This window comes from Armigeres subalbatus, chromosome 3, assembly GCF_024139115.2.
Source record: "Armigeres subalbatus isolate Guangzhou_Male chromosome 3, GZ_Asu_2, whole genome shotgun sequence".
Classification (NCBI taxonomy): domain Eukaryota; kingdom Metazoa; phylum Arthropoda; class Insecta; order Diptera; family Culicidae; genus Armigeres; species Armigeres subalbatus.
This window is the reverse complement of record NC_085141.1, coordinates 165,454,063-165,461,945: the sequence shown is the minus strand read 5'-3', so window position 1 is coordinate 165,461,945 and position 7,883 is coordinate 165,454,063. Positions and strand designations below refer to the sequence as shown.

The 7,883-nt window shown below is 43.2% G+C and overlaps 1 long non-coding RNA gene across 1 annotated transcript; it reads left to right on the top strand.

The window, feature by feature from the left end:
- The first annotated feature begins 4,456 nt into the window (after positions 1–4,456).
- On the top strand, positions 4,457–7,230 carry LOC134220898 (uncharacterized). Its single transcript, XR_009982093.1, has 4 exons — positions 4,457–5,957; positions 6,023–6,330; positions 6,393–6,560; positions 6,642–7,230. It is a non-coding gene; the product is annotated as an uncharacterized LOC134220898 (long non-coding RNA).
- The last annotated feature ends 653 nt before the right edge of the window (positions 7,231–7,883 follow it).

Genomic DNA, 7,883 nt, shown 5'->3' with positions numbered 1-7,883 from the left:
ACGAAGTACATGATAGGAAGAGGCTCAAGAGAGGTCAATGTGAGCCACCCACCACGAGTTTCTATCGGTGGTGACGAAATCGAGGTGGTTGAAGAATTCGTGTACTTGGGCTCACTGGTGACCGCCAATAACGATACCAGCAGAGAAGTTCGGAGACGCATAGTGGCTGGAAATCGTACGTACTTTGGACTCCGCAAGACGCTTCGATCGAATAGAGTTCGCCGCCGTACCAAACTGACTATCTACAAAACGCTTATAAGACCGGTAGTTCTCTACGGACACGAGACCTGGACGATGCTCATGGAGGACCGACGCGCACTGAGAGTTTTCGAAAGGAAAGTGTTGCGTACCATCTATGGTGGGTTGCAGATGGCGGACGGTACGTGGAGGAGGTGAATGAACCACGAGTTGCATCAGCTGTTGGGAGAACCATCCATCGTTCACACCGCGGAAATCGGAAGACTGCGGTGGGCCGGGCACGTAGCCAGAATGTCGGACAGTAATCCGGTGAAAATGGTTCTCGACAACGATCCGACGGGAACAAGAAGGCGAGGTGCACAGCGGGCAAGGTGGATCGATCAGGTGGAGGACGACTTGCGGACCCTCCCCAGACTGCGTGGTTGGCGAAGTGCAGCCATGAACCGAGCTGAATGGAGAAGTCTTTTATGTGCAGCACAGGCCACTCCGGCCTTAGTCTGATGATAAATAAATAAATAAGGTTGAACCGAGACAAAAATCTGCAAAAAATGCAAATCATAATCGCTTGGTGACGGGCAAACTTCTTTGACTGTAGCAGCCGATGCGCTCCTTGCATGGAGACGTTCCAAAACAATGTATTAGGATGGATGACTTCTATCGTGTTCCAGCGGCAAATCCTAAATTGGCTGACAGTGACATCAGTAGTGGAAATTCATTACAAAATTTTGATTTCCGGCGTGCACGGTACGAAAATTCCTCTCCTCTTTGAGTGAGACTGTGGCCCTGAAAAGGGCCGTTTTAAGTGAAGCTACTTCCTCGTTCATTCATTAGGAGCTGACTTACTTGGTGACGACTTTGGAACCCTCCGAAACGGCGGGCTTGGCCAGCTCGACACGCACGAAGATGTCGTTTATGAGGCTATTTATAATACTCGACGCCTTCGATGAGACGCCCTTCTTCTCAGCCTTTTCACCGCCGGTGATTTCTGGTCGGTGCTGCGATGTAATTGTCCTGCCGAATTTCCGAGAAGTAGTAGTAGTAGTAGTAGTTTATTACTACTGATGAGACGCCCTTGATGATGTTTCTTCTCAGCCTTTTCACCGCCGGTGATTTCTGGTCGGCGCTGCGATGTAATTGTCCTGCCGATTTTCCGAGTAGTAAACTGTCCTGCCGATTTTCCGAGAAAATCAGACTTCGGCTGGTCAGAATACGTTTGCATGGAGTTCGAGGCCCCGCCCCTTTGAGCGCCGTATCATTGGCATCGGCTTGCTTGCTCCGCCTTTCTTTCGTTTGATGCCAATGCATTCGTACATAACAAGGGCCTCTTCTTCTCCTTCTTCTTCTTCTTTTACTTCTTCAAAGTGCAAATTATAATCGCTTGGCATCGGCTTGTTTGCTTCGCCGATTCCAGGAAGCGTGAAAGGGATCAACAATCGGACGCACCCTCAAAGCTTCCAAGGACGGACGCTGATCGGGCACGGAGTTATCGGGCCAAATTGAAAGCGGCCAAGGGTAGTACGTCGTCGGCTACCGGTTGGGACGCTGGCGAAGGGCCCTCAACTCGAGGTAGGAAGTTATTATTAGCAGCAAATGTGTAAATACATATCAATAATGTGAACTAATCTTCAAATTCTATGATGACAGTATAGAAATTTTGCATTTTATCATTTTATATAGCAGATTTATCTATAAATGTGAAATTATCAACGAATATTTTCTATTTTACCTCTATTTCTCTTTGCTTGTCGTCGAATGTATTACATTGTTATTACACATAATTTATATATTATTTTCAATAAATGTAGCATTGACAACATGGTAAGTACTTTTTACGGCTGAAGTTCTTCAAGTACTTCGAAATATATACTGCAAATGTTTACTTATTAGCTTATTTAGCCTGAATTGTTTGTTGGGTTTTTATAAATCGCTAAACGATAAATGGAACAATATAATTCCAATCCCAAAAGCCCAAAAGTTCTTAGATATTCAATTTGTTAATATAGATCCGAATTCATTCACTTGGTAGTTTACATTAGCCTGCCAGTAGAGTTGAAATCACACAATCTGTAAGATTTGGTCCTTTGATTTGGTGTTAAATTAAATTTGCAAATCGATTGTGTTTGAATTATGCATCCATGTATTAATGGATAAGATTTGAACCGAATTCTATTTTGTCTTGAGTTTGAATTTCGATATATTTTTCGGACATATTATTTAATTGTTCTGAATTTGAGTATGATTCGGATTAAATTTGAATTAAATACTTGGAGCTTTTCAAATATTATTTAATGAATTATTGGGTCGTATTAAATCTACGGTGTCTTTTACTTGTTTATTATTTGATTCAATTGAATTTTGAATTTTATATTTGGAACAATAACATATTAGATTCCAGCGAATCGCAAAATTTTAACAAATAGATTTTTATGACATAAAGTTAAGATTTACTTAAACTTTTGGATAGTGTGTTTTGTACAAATATATCCTAAACATATGCTACTTGAATTTTATATTACTATGCTATTGTTGTTTTTAGTACGCTTGGCAATAATTTTTCATTTCATCTTTTATGTTTTTAAATGTCTTATTGTACTTGGTACAGTCATTTTAAATGCGAATGCATCTGTCAATTATGTATATCCGTCTGTCAATAAGGATTAATCTTCTCTTGTTACAATTTCTTCGAGTAGAATTCAACATAATCCGTGCTGATACGGTCGTAAACTCTGATCATGAAGATTCCAACGCCGGTGAAAATGTTGTGATGCAGTCCGCAAGAGCAGATGTCGATGATGAGCGTGGTGACGTTGAAGAAAACGTGTCTGCTGTCGCTGATGATGGCGAACATATTTTTTCGCTTTTAACACAAGACAAACCCAATTTCGATCGGGCTGATCGGGAGTTCCAGAAACGTTTCGTGGAAAACGATTTCGGTTGCGCTTGTGATGTGTGTGCTAGAATCTGGTTCAGGAATGATTTGAAACCAATCTCCGACTCAAATGCTGCCGTGTTACTGGCGACAAATTATTTCGAAATGGTGGAAGGATTTTTGGCGTGTGCTACTTGTCGAACAAGCCTGAACCGCGGATCACTTCCCACATTGTCGCAATCGAATGGCTTTACATATCCCAAGTTTCCGTCCAATTTGCCTCCGCTAGACCCACTCACCACAAGACTGGTGTCTCCCAGGATCAATTTCATGCAGTTTCGTCGTTTGCGGCATACTGCAGGTGTGTGGAAAAGTTATTTTAACTTAAAAATGTATTACATCAAATAAATATATGATTTTCCTAACCTATTTTCATTAACATGCAACAGGTAGTTTGGCAATAATCGGCCAAATTATCACCATTCCAGTCGACGTGGCCCAGATGGTAGGCGAACTTCCCCGCCACCTGGATGACGACTATGCTTTCAACGTGTGCATCAAGAAACACTTCATACACAAATAAAGTTACTTGTCCGGCTACGTGAAGAAAGGTACCGTTAAAGCATGGCTGAACTATCTGGTTACTACACCGCTCTACAGGCGGAATGGAATTGTTTTCAATGAGGAAAACTTGGCTGCAACCGGACAAACAGAGCAGACGGGTATTTCGGAGGAACGTAGGGCAGTAGACCTTGAAGTCGTCGACGAGATGAACGAGGTAGAAATGATGATTGGACAACAACATACGCTCATGTGGAATGAAGACAAGTGTCTGGAACTTGCACCGGCACAAAATCAGAAACCGCTTTCCATTATCTACGATGAGTTTGCTGAGGAGCTGTCTTTCCCCGATATTTATCTTGGTCATCCGAGATGCTTCAACCGAGAAGTCCATGTGACAGCGTTCATGATGGCTACTAGCGAGGTGCGACGTCGGGATCGGCGGGGCGCGAGACCGGAGCATATTTTGTATATGGCCATGAAAATCATGCGGCTGCGGATATCGGAAGGATTGAACAATACCTTTAAATGCATGGGCACGGCCAACATAACAAGGGCGCAGTTGCAAGATCGGGAATTTTCGGAAAGCTGTATTGAGCGTAACCTCTCTTTTCTGAAATCTATTCCGAACTCCGTTCAATATTGGCAGCAAAGAAAACGGGATGTTTTCGCCATGATCCGGCAGCTGGGGAAACCCACGATGTTTTTGACGATGAGTGCAAATGAAATTAGATGGCCTCAAGCGTGAGATGGTTCTCCTCTTCCTACCGTTCAGGAATGAAGTCTGCGATGTACTTGATCGGAACAAGTTCCTGAAGTTGTATGAAGACAACGAGGCCACCATTTTGGCAAAGCACAAGGAGTATGACTGCGAAATGAACTTGGATCAGGTTGTGGAGGAATACATCCGCATATGCAGCGAAGACGATGAGCAGCAGGTGATTGCCGACCAGAAGCGCGATGAGTTCGTCCGCACGATCGTCATGGAGCCGAATGATGACGATATTCACAACTTGCCAACAGGACCCTTGGCAGCTGTCGTCAAACAGCGATCAAATGTCTTGTCAAAGCAAGAATATTGTGAAATGGTGCGTGCCACGAATGCAGAGCAGCGGGATTTGATCGTGCATGTAATCCACAGCTTGCATTCCTCTGAAAAAAAACTGCAAACCAGTGCAAATATTCTTCACTGGCCCGGCGGGCTGTGGCAAAACGTTCACTTTGCGCATTCTAATGGAGACAGTGAACCGGTACAGCCAAGCTCATAATAAGCAGCACAACGCTTATGTAGCATGCGCATCCACTGGAAAAGCAGCGGTCGCAATAGGTGGAACAACAGTGCATTCCGCATTCCGGATTTGCATGTCGCGTAGGCCAAGCTCAAAGCTGAGTTTCGAGGCATTACAACTGTACCGGAACGCCTTCGCCAACGTGAAGCTCATCATTATCGACGAAACAAGCATGCTGGGTGCTGATGTCCTCAACACAGTACATGTCCGGCTTCAAGAAATCACGGGGAACTACGACGATCCGTTTGGTGGAATGTCGATCGTATTTTGCGGCGATCTTCGTCAATTGCCACCGATCAATGCACGGGTGGTGTTTAAACCGAGCATAAACTCCATGCATGGCGCCGTTTTATGGCAATCTCTCGACTTCTACCCATTGGTTCAAGTTATGCGACAAACCAACGAGCAGTTCTCCAGCATTCTCACAAAAATTGGCAACGGTGAGCCGATGTCGTCTGAGAAAATCAAGCTTATTGAAAGCAAGTTCCGTACGGAGGAGTGGTGTCGGCAGCATGTCCCTCGAGGTGTCCGGATGAGGATGTCCGGTTCCACCACGGAAAGGGTTCTATGACCCCTAGAATGAACGACCTTCGGACGGAACTTGAACGTTTGAGTAACCATCGTATGCGCACCATTACAGACGATATCATGGAAGCTATAACCGCAAACAGGTTGGCTTGTACGTTGATGAGCATCAATGTACAAAGTTTGAATGCACACTCGTCGGACAACAGATCGGGTGCTTACCGCCGTTGATTTGCTTGCAATGAGCGAAACTTGGCTTGACAACGGCACAACCACAAACATCAATGGATACCTTTGTGTTTGTCAAGAGAAGCGTGACGGAACAAGAGCGGGAGGAGTGGCAATATTTGAACGTGCTGGTTCGTCGACTATGGCCGTTTCTCACGCCATTACGAAGCTCAATGAAAGCTATGACCCAGCATTGAGTGTAGCAGACGAATATGGGGACTGCTGTGCTGCAAAGGTTTCGATCATGGAAACCCGCACGTTACTGTTTGCGGTATATATTTCACCAGGTATAATCAAATAGTAGTTCTGTTTGTATTTAAGTGTGTTGCATTAAATTTTGTATATTTACTAGGTACCACCCTGAAGCAGAAGAAATATTTTCTAGTGCGCAACCTCATAAAGTACACCCATGTTGCCATGCCCGTGGTAGTGTCGGGAGACTTTAATATTGATGTGACGAAAGAGGAGAACAGAGATTTCATCTGGTTCATGAAGCAGTTTCTCTATCTGGATTGTGCTTCGGATCCAACTATAGCGACTACTCTGGTGGCACATGTCTCGATCTAACGTTCACCCGGAACGTAAGTGTGGAATGCAGGAGATACTGCACGTACTTCTTCTACCACCGGCCTATTTTGTCGATTCTTGCGGTGTCCCGAGGTAAAACTAATGATTTAGAATTAAACATAGTTCTCTTCATCAGTTATGTTATTTTATTCTAGAACCGATGCCATCCCAGTGAAGTGAATTAACGTCACTGATCGTCGTTGTTCCGCTAGTTCATCTGCCGAAACGTTCGATTTCAACCTGAATGACCAATCATTGACATCAGCCGGACAGTCCGTAGCAAAAACAGATAATTGATCCTGAAAATGAAACTTGAGTATTTGGTAACTAAATTTATATTTAGATCATAATGTATTTAATGTGAAACATTCTTTCCGTTTTGTTCTTTTCTTTGTTTTCTACAGATTCAGCCCAAGAGTGGAATGATACATCCTTTAACATTCATCGGGACCACTGCGTACATCACTTCAAAAGGCTTCAAGCCAACATAAACAAACGGCCCTTTTCAGGGCCACCAAATATTCATGGAGGAAGATGTTGTTAAGGCTGTTGTTTACCGATCTTCTGTTTCTTTAATACTCTGCTTATAGTTATAAACCGAAATGAGTTTATAGTAACAATCGGGTTTTCGCCCATTTATTTCCAGGATATGCGACATGCCGAGGATATTCCAACCCAGATTGAATATACAGCCCCATCTTCAAAAATCAGCAGCAAAAAACATATTCAGAGTTTCAAAATAAAATCTTCTACACTTACGTAATCCTACGTCCAATTGGTGGTCGTGTCTCGGATACAACCTTCTACTTTTTTTATCGTTGTTCGTTATCTATTGAGTACGATTTCTGCAATCCCTGCCCACCATATTTCTTGAAAGTAAATTTCCTCGTTGCAAAGATTCCGGAGCTGTGCGAAGAAAGTCAGTTGAATTTAAGGTGATTATACAATCAGTCCCGTGGTGAATTTTCAATTCACTATATGGTTTTCCACCGAATCGCTGAAGCTGCAGAGCAGAGGTCGGAAAGAACAATTGTGTTACGGTTTTGGCAAGCCCGGTATAGAAAATAGTTTAATTAATATTGTCCTGTAAATAATATAAATTCATAAAATAATGCCATTCCAGTACACTGCGTCTTTTTAAAGCTCTTTTAACTTTGAATTCTCTCACGCTCGCAGAACGCTCAGAACGTTCTAGATCATGTGCCGACCATGTGGCGAGCGCGTATGATTACGTCACGGGTCGAGTAGTGACCATCCACCTGGGGAAAATCCCAACAATGATTCTTTTATGTTTTTCGGAAAAATCGGCAGGCGAAATAGGTTGCAATCCGAATAGATCAGTTGCTTCCTGCACTTCGATCGTTAGGAGGGGAAATGCGATCTAGGGACTGCGTAAGGTCAAAACCGGGAAAAACTCCAGCTTCCAATGCATTTGACTTCTATGGTACATCGTCTCAATTACGTTGAGGTACATTACTTTTATTTTTGCTGTGTAGTAGTATAAAAGATATTTCAGTTACCATAGATAAAGATTGTCGTTTCGGTTCCCTTTGTCCGAAACATGTGTGGTACCTAAAACTCTCAAATCGTATGTATTTTTCCTTCATTTTTATTTAGATCCCCTATCCTCGCCAGCAAAAGATGTT